At 38.3% G+C, this 23366-nt stretch overlaps 1 long non-coding RNA gene across 1 annotated transcript; it reads left to right on the top strand.

Annotated features, from left to right (window-relative positions):
* The first annotated feature begins 4728 nt into the window (after positions 1 to 4728).
* Positions 4729 to 22302, top strand: LOC117707621 (uncharacterized). Its single transcript, XR_004606651.2, has 3 exons — positions 4729 to 4878; positions 19281 to 19449; positions 21579 to 22302. It is a non-coding gene; the product is annotated as an uncharacterized LOC117707621 (long non-coding RNA).
* The last annotated feature ends 1064 nt before the right edge of the window (positions 22303 to 23366 follow it).

The raw sequence follows: 23366 nt of genomic DNA, 5'->3' as shown, positions 1-23366 counted from the left end.
ACACATGTGCCAAGCAATCAAGGAGGACACAGGAAGTGAAAAACCTGCCTTCAAAGGAGCAACTGGCCAGAGAAGTCAAATATTTGCATTTCGGTGTTCACATTTTCAATTATGCTGTAAATATACAGGTTCTTGCCAGAGCACAGGCACAGGCACAGCAGGTCCTTCATTCTTCAGCCATCAGGCTGTGGCAGCGTTCTGCAGTGGCTGCTTCCTGGGTGGTCTGTAAGCATTGCCCCAGGAGGTAGGCACTGTCATACTCTAATCCGGATGTTACAGAGGTATGTAACATGGCTTGTCTTGAAAGTTTAGTTTATGTGTTGTCTGGTCCTTTGCAGGGAGATCCGACATTCTTTCAACCTTCTTTGGAACCTCTGTGGAATGAATGGGCTTGAAAGCCATTAACTGATATTCTTAATAAAAGATGAAATGAGACCTGGAGATTACATTGAAATACAGAACTATGTGGAAGAGGATTAAGGAACTTTTCAAATTGAAGTTCAGGTTTCAAGTCTGTGCACTGAATCTGTAGGTGAGTTTTGTTCTATCGTAATGTCGCCTGCTCCTGTGACATTCTGGTAAATAAAACTAACCTGTATGTATTTTAAACGTAGGAGACAGTGCAAGTATACTTTGTGTGCCTGCTGCCATATAGCTGTGGAAGTGCCACCACGCAAAGGAGAGAGAGCATGCTAATCTTTTCCTGGAGCTAAAAAGAAATCCCACAAAAACTGAGAGTTTGAGAGTCAGAATAGAGCCCTCCTCATGGGCTCCCCATAAGAAGCTCAGCCCCTGGAGCTGCCCCAATGGATGCAGCCACCCAGCACCTGCCCTGCCTACAGCCCCTAAGGAGCCAGTGCAGCTACTCCAGTAAATCACAGTGGCATCTCCCTCCAGACTAACCAGAAAGGGAAGAAGTTCAAACCACACATTCCAATCATCCTGGGCCACCTGGAATTTAAAGTGAAAGCACTGGCTCTTTTTTTTTTTTTTTTTTTTTTTCCTTGAAATGCATAAAGAGCATTACCTCCTCACTGTGACCTTTCAGTCATTTTAGAGAATTAAATAGAGCTTAGGGAAGGGTAACCTTCTCTCTTTTTCTTGCACCTGCACACATCCCAAAGCAAGAGTGCAGAACCTAAGTGGTCCTTGAAAGCAAGGGAAATAATGATGACCTTTTGAGGGAGTCTTCCTGGAAAACATCTGGGGGAACAGGTCTTGATGACATTAGAATCAATGTCAGAATAACTGAGCATTGGAGAAAACTGTGAGTTTACTTCCAGGGGAGCTCCATATTCCCAGGAAAGGGAAAACTTGTTGAAATTAATTGAAAAAAAAAAGGAAAAGAGATGAATTAAATGAATTTTTACCTTAATCTATGTGGATTGAGTGAAGGAGGAACAAAAAAGAAAACCATGCAAAGTAATTATTTGAGGGTTACTAAGATGAATATTCTAATTTCATTATACACAGTTCAGTTCGGTTCTCTTCAGTGAGAAATCCTGTCGAAGTGTGCTGCTTAGAATAATTCAAGTAAGAAATCCAGTGTAAATGGTTTTAATCCCTTCCAGCTAAATTAATATGGTGTGGATGCCTTGTGGCTACAGACTCAGTTATCTTTCTTGTTGACACACATAAGAAAATTCTGGCTGGGCAACATGATTTATTCTTCATATCTGGAGCCACAATATAATCACTCACCCCCTTTCATGTCCACTTTGGCAACTTTATCTCGCTTGCAGTTTGCATCTCCCCCCCCCTTTTTTGAAAGTGAAAATATATTCTGCAGTTTTGATGTGTTGATTGGTAAGAAGGTAAAGACAGCTGCACACAGTCCCTCGAGACGGGGCTCAGTGGCTAAATGAAGACCTCTCATGCTTTCTTGTTAGCCAAGATAGATCTACATCCCGATGAACAGAGCTAGTCAATAGCAGGGGCTCTTGGTACATGTGATCAGCAGCCACAAATCAGTTTTCCCTGGGACTTAGTTATCGGCATTTTGTGCCGTAGGCGATGCCCTTGCTGCTGCAGGCTGTAATTTTTCCCCCAGTGAAGTTTTTAAAGTCGCAGGCTGAGACTGGAACTGTGCTCTCTTGGCAACAAGGCTGTCACCAGCCTGCCAGATATCAATGGCCCATCAAATAAATTGCGACTTTAATGCACTCAGCCTCTTGCTGCTAAAGAGACTCAGTGCTGCTAGGATTTCCCAGTATAATGCTGTCCTCACTCAGAATTATTTCTAAATGGCTGCTTAGTTCTGTACCATGCATATTTGTTACATTGCTTTATGTATATAGTTTGACCTATTGGAATTTCAAGTCATACTTGGAGTTCTATCATTTTTGTGTCAGGGTCACAACTTAACCGGCTTCTGCCTATCGGATCCATTTTGCATCTAGAAACATCTTTCCAAATTTTACCGCAGTCCCTTTTAGAATCTCATGATGTCATTTGGCTATCTCAATATAATCCTTGCATTGGGCCATGGTTGACCTAATAAAACTCCACTTTATAAAGCAGATTTAATGTCTTTGGTCACAAGACTATCCTCTGAAAGTATTCAAAGGCCTCTTCTTTGTATAATGATTTCTATTTTATATTTAAGACACCCATATGAGTTTGAAATGTTTGTGATATTGACTTGCTACTATTTTAAGGAGTATCACTTTCAGCCAGTGTGACTGGGGTAAGCCCACCACAACTACATATTCCTCCTGCTTGCCTGTGCACAGGCTGCTGGTTCCTGCACAACTTCTTGTAAGACTGTGCTATGAAACTGCCCTAAGAGAGGAGCCTGCTGAGATTGTACATCCCCGATGATGGGTCTGCTTCCAATCCTTCTCCATTCTGCTGGGAGTAAGATACCCATTCGTCGCTCTTTGCCAGCGTTAGGTGTTCTTGTGAAGTGGTGTGAAGCCCCAAATCTTGAGAGTGGCATTTATGGTGCCCTGAGATACACACGCGCGCGTGCGCGCGCACACACACACACACACACACACACACACACACACACACAGATATACATTAATACAGATGTTATGTGGAGTTTTGTTTGAGTTTTGTTTGTTTTTAGTTTTATATTTCCCCGATTATTTATTTTTTTCAATTGATAAAGGATTCCAATAAAGCCTATAGATTATGTGTGACATTGTCTCAAAGTCCTCTCTGTCCAGTAGTTGTGTATGTGTGTGTATGTGTGTATGTGTGTGTATTTGTGTGTTATTAATTATTTTATGGAAGAGTTAGGGGAAGGACTGAAGGAACTGAAGGGGATGGCAACCCCATAGGAAGACCAAGAAGGTTAACTAACCTGGACCCCTGGGAGCTCCCAGAGACTGAGCCACCAGCCAAAGAGCACATAGGTGCTGGTTAGAGCCTCCTATCTCCTACACTTTGCACATTAGTGGCAAAGGGCTGCCTTGTCTGGCCTCAGTGGGAGAGGATGTGTCTAATCCTGCAGAGACTTGACACCCAAGGTGGGGGGTACATGAACTGGGGTCAGGAGCTGTCACCCATTCAGAGGTGAAGGGGAGGGCAGATGGAGGTAAGAACTCTGGGAGGGGACCAGGAGAGGGGCACCATTTGGAATGTAAGTAAATAAAATAATTGGTTGATATTAACTATTTGTTTACTCACAGTTCTTCCAGTTCCTGTCCAGTGGTGGCTGAAGTCCCTTATGGAATAGTTGTCTCTTACTAGAAGCACTGTAAAGTACCTTCCAATTCCTCTCCTTTTTCCTACCCTTTCTATACTCCAGAATAGACACAGCCCAGCAACCAGAGTGGGTTTATGATGCAAGAGTTGTCCTGCTAGTCCCTGATCAAAGCCTCCCTCTCCTTCCACAAATCTCTCTTGCAGTGCAACATTTAAGTTACTTATTTGTCCTGTTTATTAATCCTCTCAGCCCAAGGAGCATGGGAGCTCCACATAGGAGAGTTTATGTGTTTTCCTTCCTCCCCTGCCCTCAGGCCACCTAGGAAGTCCTTAAATCCTATTTATTGAGTGAATGAATGAACGGTATCACAGGTGCTCCTACACACGAACATACAGAGAATGAGAAGAAGGAAAACACACACATACAACTTACACCATCTCTGACTTATCCTAAAGCCATGGATACCAAAAAAAAAAAAAAAAAAAAAAAAAAAAATCCATTAAAATTTAATTACAAATTACACTTGGCAAATTTGAATAAGTCTGTATTAAGATGGTATCATTTCTTAAGAATGATTTTTAAGATTATTGTACTCACATAACTTAGCTGATTATTTTAGGAGTTTTGGATTTTGTCATTATTTTAAACTATTGACACTTGTTAAACAATTCCCTGAATGTGCCAGCAAAATGAGTTTTCAACTGATGCCTGACATTTGTTTAAATGTCAAAACAAAAGAAAAAAATAAGAAAAATAGGCAAAGTCAGGAAAATATATAATTCATGTGTGAATTACTGAAATAAACAAGCTTCATAATTAACTACATATTAATGTATTGGTTGCTGTTATAATTATAATTTTAATATAAAATATCTGTAATTTAGTTAAAAAAATGTTTCTTATCTTTCTCCAGTGTTTTACCATTGGGAACCATATCTTATGGAGACATACAATCTTAGAAAATTTCTAAAATAAATGCTTATTGTACTTTGAAGAGTTAAAAAAATATATATATATATTTCTTGACCAACCTGTAACCTGTATTTGTTTCTATCTTCTCTTAGGATGCAAAAGGTAACAACCCATTTTCAAGCTGTACCTTCTGCATTCAGGGAATTCCACTGTGGCTGTTTGGGGCCTGAGATGCACTTTAGTGAGTGAAATCAAGTCACACGTTTCTCAATGCCATTGTGCAAACAGAGGAAGAACAAAATCCTAGAAAGGTAATTCTTGGCTCTCTCGAGGAGTGTGTTGAGTTTGCTCTATCCTTTTCAGCCCCCTGCAGTGCAAGTGATTAGTTAAGGAAACATCTGAACCGGTTAGTTGTACATCTTTGAAACCATTTTAAATTATGGAAAAGATAGTCCTCAAGAAATTAATTAAAGTTTTGGACAATAATGCAATGAGGGATATCTATGTTTGCAGTCTTTTCTCTCTGCTTGCGTACATCTTTCTCTGTCAAGTACATCAAACAGCTAATTAGCCTCTTTTTAAGAGCGTCCCTGCTCACATCACTTAAAAGGATCTTTGGGCTGCCTTCTTAGAAGGTTCGCACTTTCTCTGCTTTCGCTTTCTAAATGCTACCTAGACTTTGAAGGAATCTATTCTTCTCATATTCGGGGAGCTTTAAAATCGGTTGGACTTTCTTCCCTCAAAATCAATTCTCTTTGTTTCCTCGCTGTTGATCAGCATTTTATAAATAGCCCTGTAAATACTGCAAAGCCCGTTTCACCTAGTATTTGCTTACTTTAGTTAAATACCTCTGGGTTTGTTGAAGACATCTGAAAAACATTAGCACGGCTGCTTTTTATTAAGACATGTGGTAGCAGAAGAGAGAGAGGGGGAAAAAGTATGAGAGACCAGAGTGTTGCTTTCATTTAGCATAAAGTGTTACTACCATGACAAAAGTTTGGTGTTTCAAACACTCATTTCAGAAACAACTGCAGGTCACATGATCTAAGGATATCACATGTTAGCACATGTTAAAAGTTATAACTATAACCAGAGACAGAATTTCTGACTCACAGCTTCCATGACTCTGAAATATCACATGTCATCTCAAGTTGACTATAAAAATAACTCTGGACGCCAGAGTGCTTCAATTAAACCATGAAATATTGTGATATTTTAACACAGGTGATAGCAGGAGTCAGTGCTGAAATGGGCACATGGCTGTGAATTACAACCTCTCCTTCAAGCGTTTTTGTTGAAGGTGGATGTTCAAAATGTCTCTCTTCATAGGTCAGAGGCAAGCAACACGAGGCAACAGGAAAGGCATTGAGGGAGGGTGTTGTGTTTACATCATTTTTTCATCCTCCTTCCTTATCTTGCTCTCTATCCATATATGTGAATATGATATGGGAAAGCAAGTAACGACACCTCTGCTCTAGATTGTGTAACAATGATGCTACCTCACTATAGCCTTTATGACTTAAAATCATATAAATGTTATGAAAATATTATCTAAATAAATAAATAAATACAATATTTGAAACTGTCTATTGATGTTGTTACTGTTACTGAATGCATGCACAAATTACCAGTGTAGAGGCAGCTGTGTCAAAAGCTCAAGTCACGTGTGCATCCACCAGATTGCATTTGAGCCTTGACACTGGGCAGTTGGACTCCAATACTCTGCATTTTAAGATCCCGAAGGAACAATGAATGGGTAGAAATGATAGATATTAAGATGGTGGAGATGGAGGATAGGATTGAATTGGGGTAGAAAGGAAGAGGAGCAGGATTAGCACAAGCAAGGGACTTATCACAGTTCATACTTAATGTGAATAGTGTGAACTGGCCCAATGGCCAGTCAAGTGGTTTAGAAGTAAAGGGGAAACAGTGAGAAGGATTTCACTGAGGACTGTGACCCTTGGCCTCTGCTTTTGAAGTAAATCACACTGGATTTAACTTTTCCCTTTTCCCCCTTTTCTTTAGGATTTCATTAAAACTGAACCCCTAAGTTGTATTAATCCTTAACAAAGTGTATTTTCATACAAAGCAGAAAATAATGTCAAGAAAAATAAATATGGTTTCAAAGAAGAAAGAATGGAAGCCAGGTTGATATGTGAACTATCCAAATACCCTGCAGAAAAATAAAAACACATGAACAGTTAGTTATTCCTTCACTTAGTTCTGCTGCAAGTGTGACCCTACAATCTGTATTTCAAAGTTACACTTCTGAAGTATCAGTCATACAGGTTATGTGTACAAGGACCAATGAGTAAGACACGAGGCTTTTAATATGGTAGCTTCAAAGCAAAATTGTTTGTAAGCTGACAGTTCTAAATCTGGGTTTATTTTCCATTATGTTTGCTATGACAAACATATCTGAGAAATATGACTTTTCACCCATCTGGTTTCAGAGTCTGACTCTGGTGGTGTATGGGTCTTAAGGATCATGTCAAGAATGACCCTGAGATATATAAAATATTTTGCAGGTTTGGGACTGTGGGTTACATTAGCCATCACCCAATCCAATTGAGTCACATTATAGTTGAAAAAAATCAAAGCCCTAGAAATTAGAATTATTTAAGAATTTTACTATCTATAATCCTCAAGGGCCTCTCATGTGCAGACAGAATTTGCATAAGAACGCACAAGAAAACTCAAAGAGTCAACAAACCTGGATTCATAGGACTGAGACTGAGCTGACAATCGGGAGCCTGCATGGATCTTACCTAGGGATGTGTATATATATATATATATATATATATATATATATATATATATATATATATATATTACAGTTGTGTAGCTTGGTGTTTTTGTGGAACTCCTAACAGAGGGAGCAGTGGCTATTTCTGATGATTTCATCTGATTGGGGACCCTTGTTCTTCTACTTGGTTGCCTCATCCAGTCTTAAATATGAAGTACCTATCTTATTGCAACTGGATAGACCATATTTGGTTGATGTCCTGGGAGGCCTGCCCTTTTATGAAGGGAAACAGAAGAGTAGTGGATTGGGAGGGAGAAGGAGAGGGACTGAGGAGGTGAGTAGCAGAGGGAGGGAGGGAGGGAGGGAGGGAGGGAGGGAGGAGAAACTACAGTCAAATGCAATGTATGAGAGAATAAATTAATAAAAAGAAAAGGGCTGATAGCTGATGGATGGATGGAGGTCAGGGGAGACAGCCTGAGCTAATACTCTATTTGGATTACTTCCCATTGAATGACTTTAGGGTTATCTCTTTAATTTGTTTTAGAAAATGTATCTGATTAACTGACCATTTTCAGTTATCTGCCCAATGATAATGATTTCTTACCATTTGTTTTCTATGTGAAGTCTAGAAACATTATACTAGGATGTACATTTGACTGGTAGAATTTTGCCAATTTGGGGATTTTTAAAAGGTGAATAACCTATTATATTGTGCTGGCTAGATTTGTGTCAATGTCATTCAAGCTAAGGTCATCAGAGAGGAGGGAACTTCAACTGAGAAAATGATTACCTAAGACTTTCTAGGTATTATTGGTGCAGGGTATTATTGGTGCAGGGTATTATTGGTGGTGCAGTGTGGCTTCTTCCTCGGTTTTTAGGACCATCAACCCCTTCATCTCACTTCCTTCAGCAGATTCCTCTCTTTCTTTTCCACATCACCTTGAATTTGGGTAGTCATAGCACTCCTTTAGGGAATGTTCTTTGTCTTCCCAAATCCCCTGACATCACCAAGACCTCCCAGACAGACAAGATTATTCTCATTCAATTCAACAAATTCTCAACAAAATTTCAAGGTAAGTGCATAAACTAATTGCAGTTCTCAAGACAATCCATTCAATGGCAGGGAGAAAGGATATGGACAAAGGTGTGTGTGGGGGAATGGTCCAAATTGCACATTTTACACTGCAAATACAGCAGAGCAAACTAACATAGGAACACAGTAAGTAGGTTTATCTCAGTCTGCTTTATCTAACAGTGTTATATCTATCATGCTATGCTCCCAACTAAAGCCCTATTGTAATATCTCAGCTCTTCCCTTTGTGATGGATTTTTATTCTAAATTTAGAATAGATTTTAGAATGTATTTAGAATTTATTATTTTATTCCCATAGTTGATGGTATTCCTAGAATAACTGGAACAATTTGAAAGACACATATACCCAGGGCAATATTAATATTGTGAAAAGACATCAAACAGACTTTCTTTGGCTTTACTTAATCCTTAAAGTGAAATTTTACTTAAACACTTCACTTCTGGTCTGGCTAACACACACTACTTATATTGAAATTATTATGAGTTGTAGATGATGTTGGAAGTTTATATGAGAAGAGTCTTGACGACAAGAATAGGGAAAAGGAAATTCCCATCTGTCAGTCCAGCTCATGCAGCATGAGCAACACACAAAGCTGACAGTAGAAAAGGGTTTTATTAACAGCATGCAAGCCTAGCTTCTGAATGTATTAGTCAAATGTGCTTAAACTATGGGTACCTGTAACTATATCTCATCAGCTGTCAAGGGCTTGGGAAGTTTCTATACCAACAATTCTTAGAATACATATAGTTGCCTAAGAATAGATGAACTGTGATATTCCTAGAGGACATGTGCATTGTGAAAAATATTAAGCTGTATTTGCAGATCACCAGAACATCTAACTAAATATGTCAGTTTCTTGTTTCGTTCTCATACTATGAAGTATTTTTCAGTATGTCCTGATGAACGTTCCATCTCATGTGACAGTGGCTCATCTTTTCTTTTGCAAATAGATAAAGTATTTCATTGAGTAGAGAGATGCTCTGTCCTTTATCTAATAGGGTTTTCTACATTGATGACATCAGTGCATTCCCAATATTTAGCCATAAGATACAATTTTTAATAAGTATTCAAGCACATACATTTTTGTACCAATAAATTTTCAGAAGTAAAAAGAATTGGCTGAGGATTAGATGTAATTGCTATTTAAATGAATAGTTCATACATTATCTTCATGTAACTATCTTGTTCTTGTTGTAGTCATACCCAAAATGCTGGGTGATATGTAGCCACATGGAGACGTTTGCTCCTACTTTGGAAGACTGGTGGGTGAAAATGGTGTGTCTGTGTGGGGCTTCTAATCTACAACTTTTGTCATCAATGGAGAAGAACTGCATTCTGTTGAGAACCATTGGAACAACTTTTCACAATATAAACATTTTTTTTTATGTATTTCCACATGTGACATAACATTTTGAACATACTCTTTAAATTTGCCTAGTCAGACACTCTGTGTTAGTCTTCATTTCTCCATGGGGACCATTTTATTTCTAAAGACTGGATTTGTGTTGGCTTGAGCTCTTCTGCTCCATTCTGGCATGCTTATTAAGGAGTATGCAATGCTGTCTCTTATTGTATTCATTCTTTGAGATACCAAATCTTCAGGAACCCTGTAGAAATGCAGAAAGGTCCTCCAGGTGGAAAGTTAGGCATGGTGGTGGTTCATTAAAGGCCTTCTCCAAGGTTCCTCACAGTACAGCCCCAATGACACAAGAAAGTCCATAAGTTTTACAGGCTTTATTTTCATGACGGATGGTAGTTTGGATATGCACCCCTGTGAAACTCAGGGCAGACCTGAGTTAAATAGGGAGGGAGAAAGGGGGAGGGGTTGGGGAAGAATGCTTAATTGGCTCTACCCTCTGGCCTTAAGGCATCTCATTAGTATGTATAGCTCTCTAGCTCCTGAGGCCTGTAGCCACGCCCTCTACCTGTGATCTTTGGGTGGGGCTGAACATGACTGAAGAGTGCAGGTCCACATGTTAGGAGCCTGGATTCTGGGAGTGCAGCAGAACAGATGCCCGTCCCTTACAGGCAATGGACACCTATTGGGTCTCCGGGCTTTCCAGCCAGCACTTCAATCAAAACCAGCCATCCTATCACAGTCCTATAGAACCCCATGCATCCCAACCTTATAGTACTGGTGCATAGGTAAAAGAATGTGGGTAGGAAAAGTCTAGAGTGTCTATTTTGCAAAAATGTTCTCATGTAATAATGAAGTTCTGTACTGCACTAAATTGGGAAGATATAGATTATAATACAGTTAAATAAATTATTAAGGAAATTCTTAGTATTTTCTATTCCACTTATGAATTTCCAAGAAGACAGTAAACACAACATAGAGCATTTTTTTCACTGTCTGAAACTAGGGAACAGAACTGGACTTGCTTCTGTGCTCTGCCTTCCCTCCCTCCACCTCATCAGTTGTGTTTCTAAGTTCTTTAGATGGAACGCTGCATAGCAAAGATACATTTAAGTTAAATGTTATACTGATAAGCAATTATAATTCCTAGAGCAACTGAAAATAGGAAAATAAGAGACTAGAAAATCACAGTTGTGGTTCTGGGGAGACAATTGAGTTGGGAACAGTACTTGCTGTGTGAGTGTGAAACCTGAGTGACTCCCCAGAACCAGCATGAAAGGCTTGGCATGGTCAAGCACAGGAGAGGGCCTGTAACTTCGGTGCCTTTGAGAGTGATGACAGAAAGATATCTGGAGCTTGCTGGCTGTCAACCAAGCTCGGGTTTAATATGAGATGCTATCTCCATTGAATAATACCAATGGTGGTTGAGCAGAACACCCAACATTCTCCTCTGTTGCCTATATGCACAAAGGCATGCACACCTGCACCAACTTGTCTATACCACATATAACATACAGAGAGAGGGAGGATAAAATTACATTTATTAAGTGGCTTATATAGATACTGACATCTTTGTGTAAATGTATAGATAAACTTTAAATCTATAAATTTAAAATATCCGCTGTTATGTTTGATGTTTAAATATTAAACAGTGATTTAATGTACCTGAAGATTCACTTCAATAGTAGAGTTCTTGCCTAACATGCCCAAGGTTCTGGATTTCATATATAAGACTAAAAAAGTAAATAAATGAAATAAAAATCATTATTATTTATTATTTCTCACAGTTCTATGAGGTGCCTGGGCTTAGCCGAACTACTCTTCTGTTGGCCTTGGCTGACATCATGTGTAGCTATAGTTTACAGTTCCTCTGTGGTTGATGTTCTGTGATGACACTGAGGGCCCTGTTTCTGGCTTCATTTTACATATTACATTACACACCATGATTTCTTATACCTGGACTCTAGGATATTAATTCTGCCATACACTCTTAGTTCAAGCTTATCAGACACTAGCCACATTGAAGGACTTGGATAAGATCCTTTTTTGATAAAAGGAACTGAAAACATTGTGAATGTGTGGTTAATTTGCTGGAAATAATTTGCACAAAATAACCACAGAAATTTGGAGCCAACATCTCAAAGAGAGGCATCTCTCCATTTCTGATAAATAGTGGCTAGTATATGAAATACATAAAATGGACTGAATGATGGGATTCTATGGTACAATTTTCTTTTGATTGATTATCTCCTTAAATAAAATTATCATTTAAGGAGAATTATGATTAATCTGACTTTTACAGGAGAAAACAGTACAGTAGCAAAATATGCTACAGAATCTTAGAATTTGCATTTGAGCTCTTTGTCAGTTATCATCTTATATATTCTCTAAAACGTAATTTGTTTTGCCTGTCTCTACCATTCTATACTTTGTTGATACCCATTAAACAAAGGAAAGTGCAATCTCATCTTTTATTAACATCATTTAATAATAAAAGATTTAAAGTCTAATATTCATAAAGAAAGAAAAGTCACACATTTTACTACTTTCCTTTTATTTAAATGTGATCACTGACAGGAGAGAAACACAAAAATGTTTACATTTAATTTTAAAATGGCCATAAAATACAGCTTAAAACTCAGTGACTTACAAATGATTTGTTTGTGTGTGTGTACATGTATGTGTATGTTAGACAATAGCAATCCCACAGTTAGATTATAAAAGCTCCAATGGATAAAAAAAAAAACTGTAAAAGAAGAAACAAAAACAAACCAAACTGTCTCTGTAGTTTCATTTGGAACGTGCAATCTGTGGACACAGCAATTGAGAAAGCCCAGGGTCTTCCCAGCTTGACCACTGTGGGGACTAGCCAGCAGCAGCCTAGCTGGGAAGGGAAAGTGCTTTGGGACAATGCCAGTTTGATCTCTTAACTAGAAATAAATTAAAAGGAAAAAGAAACAAAGGAAGCAAAAATGAAAGGAAATGTCATTCTAAATGCTTACTCCTATCTTGTCTGCTAAATCTTAGTCCTATAGAAATCCTCAAATTTTTCTCTTGTGTTATGATGATCTTGTTACATAAATTAAAGTAACATTTTAGTGTTAGAGAGAGAAAGATAATTATTTGAATGTTGTACTTGGGCAAAGGACAGTTCCAGTGTAGAGGACACAGATTGCAATAGGCCAAGAACCTTGTATAGATAGCATCACTCTGGAGCATGCAGGATGCTGTGGATTGGTCACTACCAGAAGACTATAGGAATCTGAGAAGGCACGTATCTTAATTTGCTTCTCTGTTGCTGTAACCAATCACTGACCCAAAGCGACTTGAGAGAAGAAATGGTTTATTTAGCTTATAGATTATAGCCAATCACCAAGGAAAGCCAGAGCAAGAATTTAGGGTAGAAGCCCGATGAAGAATCCATAGAAAGACACTGTTTACTCGTTTGCTTCCTGGGCTTTGCTCAGTCTACTTTCTTATACAACCAGATCATTACCCCAGGGGTGGTACTGACCTCGGTGTATTGAGATCTCTTATGTCAATCGTCAATCAAGCAAGTGCCCCACAGATGTGCCTATAGGTCAAGCTGATGGAGGATATCTCTCAACTGAAGTTGCCTTTTCTCAGGTAACTTTAGTGTGTCTCTAACCAGGAGAGCTGGTGAGATTCTCTAGAAAGTTGTGTGTCAAGCCTATGAAGAAATACACTGCTATAGTTACCTGAATCTCCCACCCCATCTTGGAAGTTTCACGGGTCATCTTTTGTCATATAATATTATTCTAAAATTTTTTCATACCTAAATTCAAGGAGGTAACAGTGTATTCTTATATTGCTAGAGCTCCTAAATTGACCTGACCTCAAGCAGTCAGTGAGATGATCTGATTTTTTTAGACACAGAGAAGAGCCGTAGGCTTTGCTAAATAGCTGTGTTCTTATGTCCTGACAAATGCCATAAACACAATATCTCCAGTTCAGCTCCCTCCTCTGCCGCTACAGACATATGGATCGAATTATGCTTAGATTTACAATATTGATGCTCCTTTACTAAAGTAGGTATTTTTCTTCTCTTTTAAAAAGACTTCTTTTGGAATATAGCTATACATTGTAACCAGGAATATTGAGAGCCATGCTGCCCATGATTCCTTGCCATCGCGTGATGAAATGCTCTATTTATATTAAAATGAAGGTGCTCCTAGGGGAGACATAGAGAAGAATGAAACAACAGACAGAGCTTTGGGACCAAATATGTGAAGTGACAGAAATGGAAGGTCTTGTTACAGAATGGTCCAGGGGACAGCAGGAGACTTCCAACAAGCAGTCTGGTGGCTAGAATCTGGCAGCTCTCAGGCTGGAGCACGCCCAGCCAACAGCTAATCACTTCCTCCTATCCCTACACATCTTGACTTGATGGGTCATTGTAAAAATACTGTTGCTGGTTGAGGGTCAGATATTTTCCCTTACTGTTAATCAGGTAAATTATTCTTAATCAAATAATTTTATTTCTGCACATCAATACTGTGATGGTAATCATATGTTTACTCCATGTAATTAGCTGGCTCAGTGAAGAAAATCATGTTAAACTCAATGTAATATTGAAGTCATCTTCACAAATACAATTTTCTGGTGATGACCTAGATAAGGTAGAGAGAAGGGAGAATAGGTGTGACCAGGAGACATGAATTCATGTCTCCATTTTGTTTTTAGACTGAGAAGCAATAAAAAATGATTCATGTGAAGGACCCAGTTTTTCACATATACACATATAATACATTCATATACACATATATACATTCCATATATACTATGTATGTATGTGTGTGTAAAATTTGGCTATCTCTTTGGGATATAAGTTCATTATTTATTATATATCTTATTGGATTAAACTATTTTTTAAATTTTCCTCTACTACAAAAGCCTATTATTCATAATAGAGTTTTGATTGAACAAAAGTTTACAAATGTATTCAAAATTATTTTCTCTTGAAAGTGGTTTTTTAAAACTGTTTTATCTGAGAGTCGTGTATCCTTGCAGAAGCTGAAGTAATTTTCATAATAGTATTGCATAATTTCAGTTGCTTATGAATTAGATGGACTTTCTGAGACATTGGACCAATATGTGGCTTAATCTTTAAACAAATTGGCCTTTTGTCTAGGTGTAGGTTCTGTTCTGAACCTTTTTTATACACTTTTCTTAAAATAGAAAACTCTTTCCCAGATAAACTAATAGTTCAGGCTATGTTTACCTATCAATATATAGATAATCTATATTTCAAGTGCTTATAAAATACCATGATTTAAAACTCATTTCTTTTTAACATCTGCCAAGGAATCTGAAGATAATATACGTATGATCAACTAAAAGATGACATTTATTTATTATTCCAGACTCAATAATACCCCCAGATTAAATCAGTTTCACACCTGGATGGCATTGTATTGATCACTTTGTTTGAGAATGATGTCAAAAGCTCTGTGAAAGTTGTCATGCTGTCCACTCCTGAAGTGTTTCTGAGGATATAAGTGCCTATATTACATGGTAGTGATTTTATGAGGACCACGGAGAGAAGTTTCTCTCGGATATTAGTGACATCCATAATTTTGCTCCTCCTAACAACTGTTAGGATTTTATCTTATATTCCTTGTAAATTGTGGAACTGAGCAGAGTTCTATTTTCCCACCAATTGCTAAACGTTAGGGACAGATTTTCAGATTATCCATAGGAAGACTTTATAGTAAGAAACTTGTAGGCATCTCATTCCTGCTTCAGTTTTATGACCCCACTAATAATTTCCTTCATATTCTCTCCTCTGATTTTTATATCAGGTATCTCATTATTTATTCCTCTTAGTCTTATAACTTGTTTCTTCAATGAGCTAAAATATGCACTTGCATATTTTCATTTTTGTTTCAAAACACATTTTAAAAAGCTTAACAAAACATGTGCACTTAAAATATAACTCTCTGGAATTAAAAATAAGTTGAAATTCGTCTTTTTAAATTTCTCTTTTAGTTACTCTAGGATGCCATAATGAAACACTTTACTTTGTATAATTCATAAAAACAGAAATAAATTTTTGACAGTTCTCGAGGCTCAGATGCTCCAAGATACAGGTAGAGCTGGTGACTAGAGAAAGGTCATTCCTCTGAGATGGTATCTTTTTATGTTTCCATATGATGCAAAAAGAAGGCAAACAATTTCTCTCAAGCACTTTAATAAAGCCATTAAACTCATTCATAGGGACAGGGCCCTTATGGTGGAACAATCTTGCTAAGGTCTAACCTCTTATTAATATCATATTCTGTTTAAATTTCAGTACATGAATTGTTGGAGAGCTCATAGCAATGGTCAAGATTAGACTGAATCAATACCTTACTTAGATTCTCTGTTGAGTGCTCTTAGAATAACTTTTTTTTTCCATCTGAGGGATGCAGGACCTTTACAATGACACACAATCAAGACACTATCAACAGTATTATTATAGTCCTTCATCAGTTACAAAGCAACTGAACTCTAGACATCACCTTCATTCTTGCTTCTCTTGTCCCTAGAAACTCCTCATCCTTTATCCCATTTGTTCTGGAAACCTTTTATGTTTAGTTCAGAAGATTTCTAAACATCTCTATAAACTGTTTTGATGTCTTTTACTCCTGAAAATATTTAGTGTTTTTTCAAAGTGTTTACTTTTCTTAATGTGAAGATAACATTGCCTAAGTGATATTTTAAAGATAGTATAGGACACAATATGACCCCATGGAGGCATATTTTTAAGTTTTGCTCTGTGATTTTTGGGAAGCTACTGTCCTTTTCTGTTCTTTACGTTAGAGAGAGAGAGAGAGAGAGAGAGAGAGAGAGAGAGAGAGAGAGAGAGAGAGAGAGAATGCTAGTTCTCAGTGGTAAGTTTGACATAAAGATTAAATGAGTTAATAGACACAAAGTCCATGCAAGTAACTGTCTTTAGAAACATTACATATAATATTGCCATTATGGAGAGGTTAATGAAAGTTCTTCAAAGAAAGAGAGAGAGAGAGAGAGAGAGAGAGAGAGAGAGAGAGAGAGAGAGAGAGAGAAAGGAAGGGAGGGAGGGAGGGAGGGAGAAAATGGAATATCAGAGTTATCCAACTGTCACATCTCCGTTATATATCCAAACAAAGTGAAAATAGCCTTTTTAAGAAATCGCTGCACTTTCATGATTTCTGAAGTTCTTGTCACAGTAGCTATGAAATGGATCAGGCTATAAAATGGAAGATGTACAGAAGAAAAATGAAATCCTGTCATTTGCAACAATATAGCAGACTTGGAGGATGAAATAGGAAGTAAGTCAGGGCAGATTAGAAAAAAAAGTACTGTATGTTCTACTTTACATGAACACAAAAAGGAAGTATATCTGTATGTCACATACATGAGCAGAATTTGGGAAAGAAGATAGAGAAGGAGGATCGGAGGTTGAATGATGGGTACAAAACAAAGAGACTCACACAGGGTGGGTTAATGACAAGTCATAGGAAACCACTGCACGTTTTATGAAACCAGAAGACAAGAATTTTAAAGCCTCAGACAGAAACTATATGGAGATGAAAAATGCTAGCAACTCTGACTGAGTCGTTACACAATGTATGCACAGGCTGAATGATAATATTGTATCCTGCAAGTTCACACAAATATTGCAGTGAAATAGATACAAAAAGAAATATTTTAAAAAGCAAATTTGTTTTTACATCTTATGATACATATTTCTAAATTTAGATTTTTTAAAATAAAATTATAGATGGTCAAAAGAATATGAAAAGTACAGAGAAATTTGAATTAAAATGGTTTGTAAAGTTAAGGAAAACCTGGAAGCATTATTGAGCTTTTTCAATAGACCAGTGTCGTATGAAATTCACTTGGGAGACACATAGTGGGGATGCCTATAATATAATAAAGTCATGGGGAACTAACACACACACACACACACACACACACACACACACACACACACCCCTTAATTTACTGCTTGTTCATTTTATAATAGACCATTGGGTCTAAATAATATTGGATCACAACAAACAAAGGCAAATGAAATAAATTGGTACATAGTCTGTTTAAGCAAGAAAAACTTGCATCTAAATCTCAGCCTCCCATTTAGTATGCACATGGTTCATTCTTTAATTTTTCAATTTCCTTATATGCAAGACAAAATGGCAGTGCTTATGTCTCGCAATTTTTGCAATGTGAAACAGAATTGGTTTTGTTTTACTTTTTGTGTTTCGAAAAAATAGCCTAGGGTTCAAGAAGGTTCAATTTATATTACTTCATCACTCTTGGTTGTAGGACTCACACACACAACACCTTCTCCAACCTCTGTGCCAGGAACAGTTTTTGACACAACTTGATTTAGCCCCTAGGAATAAGTCTTAGCTCTGTTTTCTGAGATGTCTTTCCTTTCAATCTCTAGCACTGGGATTGACTTATGCTTTCTGCCTGATTTTTTGCTGTCTATGAAAAGCCCAGATATGTCTTCTGATGTGCCCTATTCCACATAGGTCAAACTAATTTAACCATTTAATATTTTCTACTTGATTAATTAATACTGTGTAATGAAAACTCTGTAGATGATTTATTAGCCACCCCATCTTCATTCTATATTATAAAAACCAATATCCACTATTGGGCATTTTGGCTAATATCATTCCCATTGAGTCCTGGTGGACCAACAGTGGGGAGATGGAACTGGAAGAGACCACCTCCAGTAGATAGACATGGCCTTCAGTTGAGGTAGGGGGCCACCCATCCATCTCCAAAAATTTTAAGCCAGAAATGTTACTGTTTAAAAAAAATGCAGGAACAAAAATGGAAAGAAAGGCCAGCCAGTGACCAGCCCAACTTGGCATCCATCTCATGCATGCACACCAAATCCTGACACTATTACTGTGGCCATATTGTACATGCAGACAGAAACCTGGTATGGCTGTCCTTGGAGAGGCTCTATCAACAACTGACGGAGACAAATACAGATATTACAGCTAACCATTGGATTAAGGTCAGGGACCAATATGGAAGAGATAGAGGAAGGGCTGAAAGAGCTGAAGGGGATTGCAACCCCATAGGAAGAACAACCATGTCAATTAACCCAGACTCCTCAGAGCTCCCAGAGTCTAAGCCAAAAACCAAGTAGCATGCATTGGCTGTTTCATGGCCCTGGGCACATGTGTAGCAGAGGACTGCTTTGTATGACCTCAGTGGGAGAAGATGAGATTAATCCTTTGGAAACTTGATGCTCCAGAAAAGAGGGATACTGGTGGGGGTGAGGTGGGGGTCGGAGGGTGGGAGGGTATCACCCTCTCAGAGGTGTATGAGTTGAAGAACTTGGGGAGGAGGGACCAAGAGGGGGCAATATTTGGAATGTAAACAAGTAAAATAATTTAATAAAATTTAAAAAAATAAAACCCTAATTCTTTATGAGGCAGCCCTACCTGCTTTGCTGTGTGTAAGAGTATGAACTTGCTGCAGATAATATCTTCTTCTCATCCTTGACAGGTGATGAAGAATATCCATGAACATGACTCTAAATGTTGAGAAGTTCTGAAATGGGCACATGGACAAACGGCATCTGTGTGGATCCTCAGGTTGTACATGGATCACTACAATGGCTTCACCTGGCATGCCTAGAGCTGCTCTTGTCCCAGCAGCTGTCCTCCGTGCTAAGGTAGTGTAGCGTAGTGGCAGGAGCAGGGAGTTACAATAGAAGCCTCAAGCCCCTTTTGCCTGTTATCCAACACAGCTCTTCTGCTCCTGCAATAAACACTATTGCCAAAGGCAACTTGGGGAGGAAAGGATTTATCAATCTTACGAATCTTAGTCACAGCCAATCAATGTAGGAATCGAGGCAGGGACTCAAGATAGGAACTTACAAGCAGAAACTGGAGAAGAGAGCACACTGTGTACTGGCTTGCTGTCCATTCCATCTCTTGGTGAGCAGCTTGCCTTTTATTTTCCCTTAACAACTCAGAACCACCTACCGAGATATGTCATTACCCACAGTGAGCTGGGCACTCTCATAGTAATCAAATGCCCCCAAAGATGTGCCTGCAGACCGGTGTGCTGGAGGAATCTTCCTAAAGGTCTCTCTTCCAAAAGATTCTAGTTTTTCTGGCAAGTTGACAAAAACTAACCAGTATACTTGTGCTGTCAGCTTAGCCCAGGCACCTTCATGGAGGCCTCTCTAGTCTCTCAAGCACCTCTACTGAGGTCTAATTATGAGGAACAGTTTAGTCTGGTCTCAGTATTCAGTAATTTTCTAATCTTATTCCATCCTCAGCTACTCCACCCTAGACCCATAACATGGCAGATGCATTTTGGGAGGGTTGGGGTAGGGTAGGCTTCTTCTACAGGTTGTCATAAACTTTGGCTAAGGGTTGTTGCCTTAATTACCAACTGTGACCAGTGGTCTCTCAGCTCTCCCTCGTAGCTTGGCTGTTAATGATCATTGATTAGCATTTGGTTCCAAGAATTCTTTATACTCAAACATTTTACCAGCAGGAGAGACTAGGACTAAAATACTCCTGTTTGTCCCACTTTGTAAGTCCTGAGCTTTTTATACTTTTCTCTACATTCTTGTATAATCTTCAAATGGGCACCAGCTCCTTTCTCTCTTCAAGGGATTTATTATAACTATCTAAAGTCAGACTATTGGCTATTCCACTATTCCGTGTCAAATATCTGAGCTATGAAATGAAAAGCAAGCAAGCAATGGATTAAGACAATTTCCAGTCTTTTAAATTAATGTGAGGGATGAGTTTTAAATTGCTCTGTGCTAAATAACAGAGATGGTCCTTTCTCCACTCTCTAACAGCCCCTCTTCCATTGTTAACTCCATCTTGGTCCCCTGATGCTCAGACCCAAGGTCAGTGCTCCATATGTAAAGTTCTGTAAGGTGGCACACATTTCTTTAGGAATTCTAATTTTCTTGTGGAACAAAAGTAAACTGTAATGAAGTGTATTGGTTTAGGTAATGAGAATCTGTTATTTCTCTGGATCTTAGTTGCTTCTCTTGTGCCTATTCATGTGATGATGCCTCACCATAGGCTGGATTCTCAGGAAGGGTCCAGAGGACTCTCTTTGCTATTGTCAGTGAGCTCTTGGCTCTCTCACCTCTGCTGCCACTTTTCTTTCAGTTGATGTTTCATTCTTCAGTATATTAAGCAAACATCTGCTCACAGCTGTCTTGGGACAATTTCCAAGAAGGTGGAATCTGTAAGACCACCAGGTGCCAAGATTCTAGAACTCACACGGTCATTTCATTTGTGGCATCTTAGTGGTTTACAAGGCCAACCCAAACAGTAATGGCAGGACAGTGAGTGCTGCCTCAGTGAAGGGGGCTGCAAAGGGCGTGGGACCCCTTAATGCACCATAAGAATATTTCCACTGAAACAACGGGGCTGTCACACAGCAGGGTGTCAGTTAAGAAACTTGTTTCCTTTAGCGTGAAAACAAAGTACAAGAAGCTGTTCCCAGCTGCATCTCCTGAATCAGGGTTTTTTTGTTTGTTTGTTTGTTTTGTTTTGTTTTTTAAAGATTTATTTATTTTACTTATATGAGTACACTGTAGCTGTCTTCAGACACACCAGAAGAGTGCATCGGTTCTCATGACAGAGGTTGTGAGCCACCATGTGGTTGCTGGGAATTGAACTCAGGACCTCTGGAAGAGCAGTCAGTGCTCTTAATCACTGAGCCATTTCTCCAGCCCCTGAATCAGGGTTTTAAGTCATTCATTATAGCATTTGGTATATCCTGTGCCTGTCATCCTGCCTGAGTGTGTTTTGCACACACTTGCAGCCTGCTTTGCTTTTCACTGAAGTTGGACTGTGACTCTTCCACTGTGTACACTGAGGTATCCCATGGAGTTTCCAGACCAGTCTCCTGAAAGTCTCATCTCAGCATCATGCCTCATACCTGTTAGAGGTGAGTACCTATCTGATGCTTCATTACTATATACACTTCACAGAGATTTTTAATTCACCATTGCTATGTCCCAGAGGAAATCAAGGTTTTAACGTCAAGAAGAAAGATGATCTTGTTGTTGTTGTTGTTAATGAAAATGGCAACTACCTTTCTCAGCAGCAACCCACAGGAAGATCTATTAAGAAAGACTCGTGTTTTAATTTACTATCACCAGGAAATTTTCATACAAAGTCAAGGCAGAGACTGAGGTTTTAAAAAAAATGTCCCCAAAATAAGGACACTGGGTAATGAGGGTGATACCACTGCAGCCAAATATTGTACAAGATAAAATGTTGCTGTGCTAAGGAATCTTCTGGTAGCTTCCCATACACAGTCCTGACATTTCAGCAGATTTCTAACATGAGAGTTACTGAGAGGAAACTAGTTCTTGACATTAATTCATAGGCTGTTTTGTGCCTCTACATCTTTGAGAGCGAACAAACTAAGAGGAATCAGAGGTGTAGAGCTCCCAGCGACGGCTGGAGAGATGGCTCAGCACTTGAGGGCACTGACTGCTCGTCCAGAGGCCCTGAATTCAATTTCCAGCAGCCACATAGAGGCTCACAACCATCCGTGATGGGATCCCGATGCCCTCTTCTGGTGAGTCTGAAGACAGCAACAGCATACTCGCATATATGAATCTTAAATAAACAAATAAACAATAAATAAATAAATCTTTAAAAAAAAATGAAGATAAAGAGTTTCCAGGGAAAATTAACCACGTGTCTCAAAGTATAAATAGAAATGGACTCCATGTGAGGAGCAAGACTTTCCCGAGTGAGAAAAAGCCATTTTACTAGAACTGAAGACACAGGATATGAGTTAGCACAGCTTAGCCTGGCCTAGAATAAGCCCAAAGCAAACCTCCCAACTGTTGTTGAATTATCAGGTAAAATTCCTCAGAAAGTTTCCTCTAAGCACATACACATCTTACAAAATTCCAGCTTTTATAAGAAAGCTACAAGCAAAAAAAAAAAAAAAAAAAAAAAAAAAAAAAAACAAAAACAAAAAACAAAAAAAACCCCTATGGTTTCAATATGTAAACCAAGGACAAATGTTATATTTGCTGTAAAAAAATCAATTTATATTTATACTTACGTGGCCCTTCACATATGATCCTTTATATTTGTAAGCTATCTTGTCATGTCTACAGTTATTGTTATATTCATTACAGAATGTTCTCATAATGTACCAATAATACCAGTGTATTAGCATAAAATATAGTATGTAAATTGTAAATGCATTATTTGTTATTTATTTATTTAAGACCTAGAACAGTTTACTTTGACTCTTGTATCCTAAAGATTTATACTTCCCAGTGCTTTATATGTGAAAGTCACCAAAATAAATTGTATTCAAATAAGTTTATTTAAAAATACATAATGGTGCACCTTTTATTTCCCTGTTTAAATACTCAGAGGCACACAGATCCTTCATTTTATGAAGAAATACATGTTAAAATCCCAGGATGTGCATACTTTTCTTGCCCAATTACTATACTATTAACTTGAACACAATGGATACATTTGGAAGGCAAGTAAGCAGGCTTGAACATTGAAATACATACTTTGGTGACAATTTCAAAAAACTACCAGTGAGGACAGTGCTCATGACCTTATTAAA

This window comes from Arvicanthis niloticus, chromosome 4 (assembly GCF_011762505.2).
Source record: "Arvicanthis niloticus isolate mArvNil1 chromosome 4, mArvNil1.pat.X, whole genome shotgun sequence".
Lineage (NCBI taxonomy): Eukaryota > Metazoa > Chordata > Mammalia > Rodentia > Muridae > Arvicanthis > Arvicanthis niloticus.
Note: the sequence above shows the minus strand (reverse complement) of the source record. Positions and strands in the feature narration are given on the sequence as shown.